We start from the raw sequence: 13,188 nt of genomic DNA, 5'->3' as shown, positions 1-13,188 counted from the left end.
CGGTAGTCACCTGGGCGCTAGCAGGATCGACCGGCTTGGAGAGGCCCACTTACCCACGTTGGAGAGACGTGGCCACCCTCCCCGCCGCGGGAGATCTGGCGACTCCGGTGGGCCGCAGCTAAAGACCCCTGCGGCTGGTGAGGTGATCGGAGGCGGCGCAGTGGTGTAGGCATCTGTAGCAAGGGCGCGTGCATCCTACCACCGCTGGAGTGCTGCAGCCAGAGATCCCCGTGGCTGATGAGGTGACCGGAAGGAGGCAGGCGGTGAGCGGGACCGAGCTGTAGGGTGTTGGCGGACCCCTCCTCTCCAGGGGGGTGTCACTGCCGGAGTGTGTCCCTGGATGGCCGCAGTCTAGGTGAGCGGCGGCACAGGAGTGCTAGTGGGAGCGGCGGGGGACGCGGGACCCCCCCCCCCCGCGAGTCCAATTGCCAGGCGGTTGAGGAGGTGTTATCTGAGGCGGCCCGCGGGGTCTGGAGCCAAGGGGATGTGGCTGCTGTGAGGACACATTGTGTTGATGGGGTCACGGTCCGGCTGGAGTTGTCCTGCCTCTGGTACTGTTTGGGGAACCGTCCGGCGGCACTGACCTTGGGCTGTGGCACCTGGTCTCCTTGGTGGCCCAGTAGTGGCTGAGACTGACCAGCAGGAAGGTGATCGACGCTACTGGTGGCCAACTGGCATAGAGTGGTGACAGCGAGCCGCCCGTGCCCCTGGGGGCCCCCCGATCGACGACCACCGTGAGCAGTAGTTGGGGCTCAGACCATGGGAAAGCCACGACTGAAAACTGGGACGGTGCCCCCTGACCCCGCTGAGGAACTGCCGGTGGGTCAGGATCAAGGTCCGTCTGGAGCACCGGGGCTACAGCAACAGCAGATGGATCAAATACTGAAGGCCATTTCGGACACGAAGGACGCACTGCATCAAGACCTAGCACAGGTATCAACGAGTTTGGGGCTGTTGCGAGCAGACCACGGAAAGCTGGCCGACCGCATCAAACACGCGGAGCTTACCCTGGAGGTGCTGGAGCCGGCCCAAAAGGCGACTGATGCAGCAGTGGGAGACTTGATGCGCAGGGTGCAGCACCTGGAGAAAAGAGCCGAGGATCCTGAAGGGAGCAATCGGTGCAATAACATACGGGTGGTGGGCCTACCCGAAAAAATTGGAGGGGACAATATGATCACCTACCTGGAGACCTGGTTGCGCGATGTGGTCGCTCCTGATGGCTTGTCGCAGTTCTACACGTTGAAGCGGGCTCATCGGGTGCCGGCCCGCCCTCCGGCTCTTGGTCGACCGCCACGACCTGTGGTGGCGCGTCTCTTGCACTTCAAAGACCGTGACGCCATCCTGCAGAAAGCACGGGCAGTGGGCCCCTACCGGGTGGACAATGTCTCTGTCTCCATCTACCCTGATTACTCTTATGAAGTCCAGCGCAGCCGGTCCTCGTTTCTGGCAGTCAAAAAGGCCCTCCGCGACGAGGACATACGGTATTCTCTTCTGTTCCCGGCCCGCCTGAAAGTGATGATCGATGGTAAGGCGTCCTTCTATAATACACCGGAGGATGCATGGCATTGGCTAGAGACGTATCAAGCGGGACTGATGGTCATGCGGGTAAGGAAAAGATGGCAGAGAACCGACCGAAACCACGCAGGAGCCGCCGAGCTAGGAAACAGGCAGCGGCTAGCCAGGCGCCATCGACATCACAGACAGACTTGGAACGACGGGCGGCCCTTCAAGCGGCCTCCGTCATATCGGGGGCGACGGCCACTGCTTCATTGGCGGACTCAGGATCTCAGCGGGGATCGGAGGAGTTGGTGTCGGAGGGCTCTGAGGTGGGCTCCCAGAACCTACCTCATTTCACCCCGAGGACTGCTGATGGCCTCCTGGACGAATGAACATTTCTTGTTCCAATATATATGCAGTAAGAGGGTATACTCCTAACTACAGCCTGTGATGGGAGGGGATGCTGAGGTGGGCCTGGGGACGATGGCGGGAGGTCTTGTGGTAAATAAATAAATAATACCTCTCTTTTTGAATGCATAAATGAATAACAGATAGCTCAATAAATAAGAGTCAAGATTCGAGGTAGTAGGAGTTTGCAGGTTTAATACAGCATAAGGACAGGAGCGGGACAACCTGCATAGGAATAGGATGGCAGGGCCCAGCAGCTGCTGGGGCTGGATCTGGGATGAGCGCGCTAACATTTAATAACAGTGCACGATCATATATACTAAAACAGTTGCATTACAATACATACGATAGGCGGAGCAGTGGGTGGAGCAAAGGGTGTGACGCGTAGCAGTCGCGAGAGATAAGGGTGAAAGTAGGTGTAACAGAGGCGTATACATAGACATGTGATGCAAACGTAACAGAATATGTCATGAATGGGGTGGAAACCATGGAGGGGGCTACCTAAGGAGCCGGGACCTCTAACCTGATGGTGCGCGCAAACTGGCAATGACGTGTTACTAGGAGAAGCTGGGGGCTTCGAACTCTGTGCTAGGAGCAGAGACTGAAGTCTAGAGAGTCAGGGCGACATGTACCTAAACAGTATCTAGTATCTGATGTTTAGAGAACATGTTGATATAAACTATAAGTCAGGAGGGGAAAGGCTAACTTGATTCTAAGACTGGAGCATGCATTATTCTACATGTAGTGCGTGATGAAGAATATTAAATGACCATTAAATGCAGTATTTCTCTTACATGGAGACGTAGAGGCTAGACAATGACGGAAACTATTGATGCAGTTCAGTAGCTTAGGAATGCAGAGAAGGAGGGCTGAACTGATAACTGGAATCATAACATACTCTTGGCAGACTCAGAGGCAGAGCCAGGCTGAACCGGGCACTGTGAGGCAGGAAGTAAGTGAAGGGTCGAGGATACAGGTGGGGGCTGTATCGCTCCTCAGCGAGGCTTCAGGAGACAGGAGCTGAATCTTGTGTCCAGGCCCTTCTGAGGCCTAGAAACGGGGACTTTACAATGGAATAACGTGCACACTGAGAAACGTGGCAACGTAGCTTTACATAGGCCTGATATTCGTAGTATTCACGAGAACTGGAAACTGACATACTAGAGGTGGACACAACTGTAATTGCGTCATTAATTGAACATAGGGAATACATATGCATATTAATCATGCACAGATAACATATGATGGATGACACGTAGGGACACAGAACATGGCAAAATTTACTTTTCCACATTCCCTCCTTGTCACTACGTTTCCTTCAGGAAACATCAATATTCATGATACCATCTATCATTTCATACAGTATCATTTGCTCGTCTCGAATGTTCTTGGAACGGGATTTAGAACGGGGCTTGGGACTAGGAATACAAGAGGTAGCACAAATGCCGCAAATCGCAGGGCCACATTGTATACAGAGGCAGCAGCTAAATATGATCGCTACTGCAATACCTAGAAAGGACAAGACTTTCCATCCCCAGGCGGAAATTATACTCCAGAGCCAACCGGACCATGTCCAGGTGCCTGGATTTTGATGTAACAGATGGGCAATTTTATGGAGTCTGGTTATAGCTGAATAAACAGACGGCGCGTTATTTGGAATGAAAATGCAGCAACTAGATCCGATGACTCTACAGGCCCCGCCCCTATCGGCCAATATGACGTCAAGGACGAGACGATTCTGGAGCACGACAATTCTCATAAAGGATTGTTCTTCGGTTAAATTACTTAGAGCAGAAGTAGTCTCAATTACTACTGCTTCAAGGGTTCTGGTTAACCTACGTATCAGTTTACTATTCACAACTGTACCTAAATAAGGGAAGACACCTTTATTGATATCTATATATTGTTCTAGAGCAGTTTCAGTATAATCGACAATCGGGAGGTTTCTCTTGTGTCTAGTATGTACTAGGTGGGAATTCCTATGGTAGTCGGGTGGGACTAGAAAAACAGGTGGCAGTAGGAAGGCAATGTAACAGGTTCCCTCCCAATCGAGGGGCAGACGAACATATGCGGTCTGACCACAAATAAAATAAGAATGACGTGAAGCTTTGAAAATAGATTTCCCACTGTCACTATACTTGACAATAGTAGTACAATCACTATGTCCTACGTGTACGGAACCATTATTTCGGACACATAATTCGCCTTTGACTGGTAGTACCGAAATTGCAGGTAAGTCTGGAGTAGTATCAGACTGAACATTCAGGACCATGAAATTCGAAGAATAATTACCTAAATTATACACTTCATTTTCTAGATCTAACCCGGTTCTGTGGGGGAGACCTTGCTTGTCTGGAAAACATGTACTGTTAAGAAAAGACATATCTGTTGAGGATGCCGTTAACGTGGACCATGCTCCACACGAACCATTATGTGAAAAAGGATAAGGAAAGAGTGGCAGAACTCCCTTCGGTGTCTGAAAAGGGGGGAGTCGACCACACACCCAACAATTAGTGGCATTGCTGGTCTGGTGTGAATAATGTAACATGCGGATGAAAGAATTATTTCGCATAGCGAGGCGGTAAGAGAGTTCATGAGGAGGCAGATCACTAAACGTGTGTTCTACTGTAACATTAGAAGACTTATTTACATGAGAAACTGGAAAATACAGGTAAAATGCATAACTGGTGCAGGAAATCATAATGCTGAGAAATAATATGAAACATAGAAAAACGATACATCGGATTGAGTTTTGACTAACTCTCTCACTATGGGGGTCTATTTTATACATGTCAGAAACAGTCTAACCGTTTCACCTAGGGGAGGACTTAGACAATCAAACTGGCTGACTTATTTTACTAGACCGGAGTTTCAACTTATACTCCTGCTGTGGAGTTTTCTCTAACAGGGAGGGTGCAGTATCATTGTTCTTTGCGGGACAGTCCTTGAGTATAGTACTTTGGCAATCCTTCAAATCCTGGGAAATGTTCTTTGAGACGGGTTTCAGTCCATAAAATTTCTTTACGTGCGAAAGGTGCACCCAGCCTTTGCGACCCTCCAACTTCACGGCTGTACGGGTGGCGAGGAGGACCTGTCGGGGCTCCTTCCAGCGAGGCTCTAGCGGACTTGAGCGGTCAAAATTTCGCACCAGGACCATGGATCCTGGAACGATTTCATGCGGTGCCACCTCGGTATTGTCTGGAAATGCGGCGGCAACCTGTGAACGACAAGAGTTGAGGGCAGACATCAAGGAAGCTAGGTAATCTGTCAGCATATTACTTGAAACATCGGTAATACTTCGGGGTCTGGGTGTACCCCACATGTTAGGGGGGCGGCCAAAAACGACCTCATACGGGGACAGACCTGATCTGGAATGTGCGACCATGCGCATATAGAACAAAGCGACTGGCAGAGCTACTAGCCAGTCCACACCTTTCTCTTTACATACTTTGGCGATGCGGATTTTCAGAGTCTGGTTATGTCTCTCTACGAGACCTGCTGCTTCAGGATGGCGTACACAATGGAACTTCCACTGGTACCCTAACAAAAGGGAAACATGCTTCATTAACTCTGAGGAGAATGGCTGGCCGTTATCAGAATATACGACCCTAGGGAGTCCATAACGGGGGAAGAACTCACGAACCAACTGCTTGGCAGTGGTCGCGGCTGTGTAATCTGGGACTGGATATGCTTCTGTCCACCTGGACAAAGCGCATACAACTACGAGGACATACTTGAAACCTCGACATCGCTCCATCTGAATATAATCCATCTGGAGGACTTCAAAAGGGTGGTCAGGAGGTTGAAATCCACCTTGTTCCACCGGGACACTTTTACCTGGATTAAACTGACAACATATCATACAGGTACGGACTTTCTGCTTGGCTGCAGCTCGTAAATGCTTGTTGAACCAAATGTTCTGGATACTGTCTAACATAGCTTTTTCTCCTAAATGTGCTGGACTATGTGCAGTATTGATAATGACTTGAACCATAGAGTCGGGGAGAAACCAAGTGGCTTTTTCTTTCGTTAACCATCCTTGATCTGTCTGGACCCCTCCTTGTTCGGACCATTTCTTGATTTCTTCGGGAGTAGCATGTAACTGGATATCTATGACATCTTGAGTAGGGTCCTTAACTGTCATACATGTAGTCGGGTCTGGAGTGTGTGTCATGTTAACTGGAATGTCTGGAGTCTGTGCTGTAAGCTTGGCTGTGCGATCTGCTAGATCATTACCCTGGGAAATAATGTCAGTAACTTTCGTATGTGCTTTGCATTTCATGATAGCAATGGATGTCGGTAAATGTATTGCATCTAACAGAGCTTGAATAAGGAGACCATGCTGAATCTTGGTTCCATGAGAAGTCATGAAACCTCTCTCCTGCCAGAGCACTCCAAAGTCATGTACGACTCCAAATGCGTAGCGTGAATCTGTGTAAACATTAACTTTCCGGTTCTTAGCGTGTATGCAGGCTTGTGTCAGAGCAACTAGCTCTGCTGCTTGAGCGGACAGGGTGTCAATACGATGTGTCTCTATAACTTCAGTGTCAGTGGTCACTGCATACGCGGCGACTAGTTCTCCTGTACTTGTTCTCATACATGAACCATCCACATAAAGTGTCAGGTCGGGATCTGGTAATGGAATATCTGTCAGATCTTGTCTTGGCTTGGTCGTGATGTTGACTACTTCCACACAGTCATGTGTGTCAGGATTTGGATTAGCTGATGGTAACAGTGTAGCAGGATTGAGAACGTTGCAGCGTCTGATTTCTATATGTGGCTGAAACAGTGTCAATTCATAACCTGTTAAACGTGCAATTGTCAAGTGCTGAGTTTGTGTTCGGTTTAAAAGAACTTCCACGGAGTGTGGAACTTGTACTGTCAGGGAGTGTCCTAATACTATGGAATCACTTTGTCTGATAGCTAGTGCTGTGGCTGCAACTGACTTGAGGCACGCAGGCAGAGCCTGGGCTACAGGATCTAATGTGCTCGAAAAATAAGCACAAGGCTTGTATTGTCCTGCTTGATCTTGTGTGAGAACAGATAATGCTGTACCTTCGCGTTCTGTGACGAAAAGTGTAAAAGGCTTACTGTAGTTTGGTGTAGCTAGAACTGGAGCTTGACATAGGGCTTTCTTTAACTCATTGAAACTGAGTGTATGTTCAGATGTCCAAGGGAGGACAGTCGATACGGCTGCTTCCTGTGTCGTTAACTGTATCAGTGGCTTGGCTAGAAATGCATACTGAGGAATCCATTGTCGGCAGTAAGAAGTGAGGCCGATAAAAGCACGTACCTCCTTCTGGGTCTTGGGCTGAGGAAGACTCGCTATTAACTGGATACGGTCAGGTGTCAACTGCCTACCCCTCTTGGACAGTAAGTGTCCTAAGTAGACCACTTGCTGGACACAGAATTGAAGCTTAGAAGGGGACACCTTGTGTCCCATCTCGGCTAGGAAATACAGAACTGTGAGGGATGCTCGCTCGCAAGCACGTTCAGAACGGGCTGTGATCAATAGATCATCGACATACTGGAGCAGGGCAGTGTCAGTTGGCATGTGAACATTATCTAGTTGTCTCTTAAGTGCTTGACTGTAAATACTAGGACTTTCTGTGAAACCTTGAGGAGCTCGTGTGAACATATAGCTCCTTCCATTTAAACAAAATCCGAAAAGAAACTGGCTGTCTGGATGAATGGGAACACTGAAAAACGCGTTCTTGAGGTCGATTACAGTAAAGAACATGGCTTCGGAATCAATGGCTGTTAATAGGGAAGAGATATCTGGGACAACTGGGTACTGGGGAATAATACATTTATTAAGTTCTCGTAGGTCAATCACTAATCGATATACTGGGGGTGCATTTGGATCAGTACGTTTCATGACTGGAATGATCGGAGAATTGCATACATTGGAGTCAGTTTCTACAACTACTCCTTGAGCGATGAGCTCGTCAATGATTTTGGATAAAGCTGCTACAGCCTCAGGTGGCAATCTGTACTGCCTGATTCGTGGTAACACTACACCTGGCTTGAGAGTCACACGATGGGGTGTGATTTGCATATAACCAACATCAGTTGGACCTTGCGCCCATAGATGCTGCGGAACATTGGACAATCTGGGATCAAAATCTCGTAATACATAGTGACCCTTAAAGTCACGCAGGAACAATCGTATTCCCTCTGGGGAACAGCATATAACTGCACCTAACTCTTTCAGTGTTTTAATACCTAATAGATTCTCTGGACATGACTTAGTAAGTAACAGATCAGTAGTACGAGACAATGGACCTACTTCTAGAGTAACTGGCTTTGATATTTCATTTACAATGGGTTTTCCTGAAAATCCAAGGGAAACATTTCTTGAGCCTGAGAGCGGAGCCCCTGGAACTTCGGCGTGGCTAATTGTGGTCCTACTTGCCCCTGTATCAATCAAAAACTTTCTGTCTTTCCCTAATACTTGACTGTGAACATAGGGACCTTCTTGATCTACAGGTATCTCGATGAGAGGCAAGCCTACCTCCCTCTCTAGGCTGTTTCATGAATATGGCTGATACTCTGGATACTCAGACTGTGCATACTGGTACATCTGCTGTGTAACGTGCTGTGTTGCAGCGATGGGCTGCGGTGCTGTAACTGTCTGTGGTGCATTCTGTGGCTGAGGAGTCTGTGAAACTTGTTCTTGTCTAGGCGGACGTGGTCTTTCTTTAGTCTTACCAGTAGCTATGTTGTGTTTCAGAACTGCACACTCGTTTATAAAATGACCTGGCTGTTTACAATAATTGCAGTTCCCTTTAACGGGAGCTGCAGGATGACTGGCTTGATTCGGACCCCTCTTCTGGCTGTCTTGTGGAATAGATTGTGCAACTAGTACTTTCATTTTCGTGTCTTTCATACGCTTTCTCTCGTGTTCTTGTTCTTTCCTGATTCTATTCTGGTGGTATTGGAGCATCTGTAACATCTGGGACGGGGTATTAGCTTGCCAGGTACTTTCGACTTTCAAAACTCGTTTTTTAATTGGTGGACTTGAATTCTCGACTAATTTAGTAACAAAAAGATGAGGGTATGACTCACTACTTGTCTTGAGGCCACTGTTGATGCTAAAACATTTCTCAAATCTAGAATAAAAATCACTAATGTCTTCGTCTTGTTTCTGTTTACAGGCTGAGATTGCATCCCAGTCTTCCTTTTTCGTTGTTAACAATCTGGGTAAAACTTGAATCAATAATTCAGGTAATTCTTTACATTTCGCTCCAAGACCGGTACCTGGTACTCGTGCCTTATCTTCAGCTTCTAGAACTGCCCAATCGATCTTTTTCTCTCCCACCTCCCATTCTTTTTCCTTGAGCTTTTCATACACCCCTGCGGGCAGCAGAACCTTTAACATTTTAATTATATCTGGATACGTGTATTCTCCCATACGGAGCATGTCTTTTAATTCTCGATGGAACCCTGCTGGATCTTTATCGTGACAGGGAATTAATTTTTTCATCTCTAAGAGTTCCATCTTTGTGATCGGGGTGTAAACAAACACTCGTTCTAGTTCGCCACCCGTTCCTCTAACTGGGTGGACTTCTCGTAACGGATTCTGTCTCTCCATGTAAAATGGTTTACTTTCTGGGGGTGAGACATGAACAAAATGCGGGTTCAAAAACGTTCTATATTTGTGACGCTGTTCTAGAATGACACTAATTAAATCGGTACCTAAACCTTTCCATCTATACTGGAGTAACTCGTTCAGGATATCATGTAACGGACCTGGATCAGAGTGCTGACCCTCATACAATGTAATGAGGTGCTGAATCATATACATACCCGCCAGTCGTTGCTCGGCTGGGGGCATTTTCAGAAACATTTGTGCCACTATTTCGTCTGGAAAAGTGGTAGAGTCAGTAGTCCATCGGACTGCTGATCGGGCTAGTTCTTGTTCATGCATAGTACTTAACTCACTGTAACCGATTCGTGATTTCAGAATGTGATCGGTAGCTTGAAACACTTGTTCCAGAGAACCTTGTTCTGGTGCTGGATGATGGAAAGTTGACTTGTGTTCTAGGCGTAAATGGCGATCTGGAAATCTAGATTTTCCTACATACGCTATTCTGGCGGAATTCTCGTCGTCTACCTCTTCAGTATCAGAGTTACTTTCTTTCTCGCTTACTTGTGCTGCTTTACGCTGTTCGTGTAACTTTATTATTTCTTTACGGATTTTCTTGTACATACTTTCCATAGCACTGATGGTCCTGTGCTTACCCTCGGCTATATTATCACTCCACTTTGTCAGGGTTCTCATTTCGGCTTGATCTTTGGACGGGTAATCTTGTTCTCTTATTAAACAATTAATCAAAAACTTTAGTATCATGAGCTGGATCTCGGCTTTCCTTTGAGACATGACTTCGCCAATGCTTTCTGGATCATCCCCTGTACGGATGAAACGATATATTCTGTCTAGATCTTCTTTCATATCTGGTAGGGTGACTAGATACTCGGTCACCTTTCTTACACGTAATGAGTATAAAACCATATTATCCTCGCCTGGGACTGGATCATAGCCACATTCATTAAGGGCTTTTCTGATTTCTGCAACAGACTGATGTCTGGGCGTACGCTGTGACGCTTGTGCATGTAATTCGGCTGACGTTAAACGCTTGTGTGGCGGCGGGGTTTGAGGAGGACCTCCTCCTGCGGCCCCTAAACTAGAATCGTCGACTGATCCTCTTCGTACTAGTGTGGCAGGAAATTGAAATGCGGGCTGAACTGGTATGGCGGGCTGGACCGGGGGGACCGTAACAGGTACTGCAAGGGGTACCCCGGTGTCTGGAGAAACGGGGAGTGCCTGATTTACAGGGACTGGCGGAGCGCGAACAGGATTTGCATATTCTGGGACTGTGTCGTCCAAATAGGACGAGATGAAAATATCAGCTGCGGTCGGTTTGTGACGTAACTTGGTCGGAACTAATGGTGGCGGAAAGTTATTGGATGCCTCCGGGGTCGCTTTTGGCAGGCCCTCGGCAAGAAGAGGATACATACCCTTAATAAGAGCATGCCTCTGTCTGTCTGACTGTTCGGTTTTAACTCGTTCACCAATCTCGATTAATTCCCTTTCTTGGGCTCGTTCCAAGGATTCTCTACTTAATTCTGACTTTCTGATTTCTTTTTCGGTTCTTTTATGAGATTCTTTGCGCCATAACTCGATGGCATCTTTCTGTGACTGTCTGGCTTTCTTTTTCCATAATGCTTCTTCTACTCTCATGATGCACTCGGCATCCCATGTGCCTGACACAGGCCATCTATACTTTTCCTCTAACTGTTTGGTATAATCGACCCATAAATCTAGATATAATATGGCACTTATGCCATGCTTCTGATACATAAAATGACCTGGACTGTCCCTAGGCGGGACAGGAACTGCTGCTTCCAGCAGACCCTTTCTAGTTTTTAACTGACGTAATTTAGAAAACAAGGGCATGACTGAACTGTAACTGAGACACAATACGTAATTACACAATAAACACGATAACTACTTCACACTCATACCACAACATCAAAATACATGAAGAACATTTAGAATAACAGTTTGAACAGAATACAACCTGGAATACAGGACACAGAATACCTGAATTTTCTCGAGAACAGAACTGACTAGAACAGAAACTAGATGCACTGCTGAAACAGTACGAAACTTACCGGTCTCCTACAGAGACACGTCAGGACCCGTATCCACCGAAGTGGACACTTCGTTTGTGGGTCTGTGTACCACCAACCCACGGACCAGAGTCAATTAAATTGACCCTGTCTAGATACTACCCCAGTAACGGTACTCACCGGGCAGCAAGAACGGAAGGCCTCAGACTGGACGGGACTGCTTGGACGCCGGACGGACGAACTTCGGACTTCTGTTACGGGTGGGCCTCCGGATACCTCGGACCTTGGACTCTCGGCTTGGGCTCTGGTCGGGACTCGCCGCGTTCCTCCACCGTCTCGTCTGGATGCTGGACCGCCTCCTCCGTCTCCTCCGTGGGCCTGAGGGATACTTGAAGCAGAAATATCTGCCGGTGCGCAGAAGAGTTCCGTCACGACTGCCGAGGGTCAGGGGGTCGGTGTGGCTTCACCGACGCGTGGGGAAAGGGCAAGTCCCTATTCGGGCGCCATTATGTGGTAAATAAATAAATAATACCTCTCTTTTTGAATGCATAAATGAATAACAGATAGCTCAATAAATAAGAGTCAAGATTCGAGGTAGTAGGAGTTTGCAGGTTTAATACAGCATAAGGACAGGAGCGGGACAACCTGCATAGGAATAGGATGGCAGGGCCCAGCAGCTGCTGGGGCTGGATCTGGGATGAGCGCGCTAACATTTAATAACAGTGCACGATCATATATACTAAAACAGTTGCATTACAATACATACGATAGGCGGAGCAGTGGGTGGAGCAAAGGGTGTGACGCGTAGCAGTCGCGAGAGATAAGGGTGAAAGTAGGTGTAACAGAGGCGTATACATAGACATGTGATGCAAACGTAACAGAATATGTCATGAATGGGGTGGAAACCATGGAGGGGGCTACCTAAGGAGCCGGGACCTCTAACCTGATGGTGCGCGCAAACTGGCAATGACGTGTTACTAGGAGAAGCTGGGGGCTTCGAACTCTGTGCTAGGAGCAGAGACTGAAGTCTAGAGAGTCAGGGCGACATGTACCTAAACAGTATCTAGTATCTGATGTTTAGAGAACATGTTGATATAAACTATAAGTCAGGAGGGGAAAGGCTAACTTGATTCTAAGACTGGAGCATGCATTATTCTACATGTAGTGCGTGATGAAGAATATTAAATGACCATTAAATGCAGTATTTCTCTTACATGGAGACGTAGAGGCTAGACAATGACGGAAACTATTGATGCAGTTCAGTAGCTTAGGAATGCAGAGAAGGAGGGCTGAACTGATAACTGGAATCATAACATACTCTTGGCAGACTCAGAGGCAGAGCCAGGCTGAACCGGGCACTGTGAGGCAGGAAGTAAGTGAAGGGTCGAGGATACAGGTGGGGGCTGTATCGCTCCTCAGCGAGGCTTCAGGAGACAGGAGCTGAATCTTGTGTCCAGGCCCTTCTGAGGCCTAGAAACGGGGACTTTACAATGGAATAACGTGCACACTGAGAAACGTGGCAACGTAGCTTTACATAGGCCTGATATTCGTAGTATTCACGAGAACTGGAAACTGACATACTAGAGGTGGACACAACTGTAATTGCGTCATTAATTGAACATAGGGAATACATATGCATATTAATCA

At 47.6% G+C, this 13,188-nt stretch overlaps 1 protein-coding gene across 2 annotated transcripts in view; it reads left to right on the top strand.

The window, feature by feature from the left end:
- Positions 1-13,188, top strand: part of LYST (lysosomal trafficking regulator) — a 3,192,287-nt gene that overhangs the window by 292,147 nt on the left and 2,886,952 nt on the right. The window lies entirely within an intron of this gene.

The sequence above is a fragment of the Lissotriton helveticus genome, chromosome 6 (assembly GCF_964261635.1).
Source record: "Lissotriton helveticus chromosome 6, aLisHel1.1, whole genome shotgun sequence".
In the NCBI taxonomy this organism is placed as follows: Eukaryota; Metazoa; Chordata; class Amphibia; order Caudata; family Salamandridae; genus Lissotriton; species Lissotriton helveticus.
The sequence above is the reverse complement of the archived record's forward strand: the minus strand, read 5'-3'. Positions and strand labels throughout refer to the sequence as shown.